Source organism: Pteropus alecto, unplaced genomic scaffold (genome assembly GCF_000325575.1).
Source record: "Pteropus alecto unplaced genomic scaffold, ASM32557v1 scaffold11, whole genome shotgun sequence".
In the NCBI taxonomy this organism is placed as follows: Eukaryota; Metazoa; Chordata; class Mammalia; order Chiroptera; family Pteropodidae; genus Pteropus; species Pteropus alecto.
In genome coordinates, this window is record NW_006431956.1 from 14,220,486 (window position 1) to 14,220,894 (window position 409).

Consider the following 409-nt stretch of genomic DNA (forward strand, 5'->3'; position numbering starts at 1 on the left):
GGAAAGAGGAAATAAGAGCATATTATAAAAGAGAAAGAAAAGATGTATTATAAAAGACAGCTAACTCCAGTAAACAAAAGAACAGAGACAAAAGTGAAATAACAAGAGAATGAATGAGATATTATAGAAGTTAGAAGAGTTAAAGAAAAATATCGAGAGAGGGGGAAAAAATCATATCATTCCAGAAGTAATAAATAAATTAGAAAGAAGAAGAAGAAATATCTGACACACTATAGAAAGTATCTAGTGGAATGGATGACAGGCTTTTTAAAAGCACATAAAACTCAAATGAAAAGGACAAAGAGGTGATTAGACAGGAGATGAAAAATAAAGAGGACAAAAAACAGAAATCCAATTTAGAGAAATCGATGTCTCTAACAAAGAGTTTAGAACGGATAAAACTAAAAAA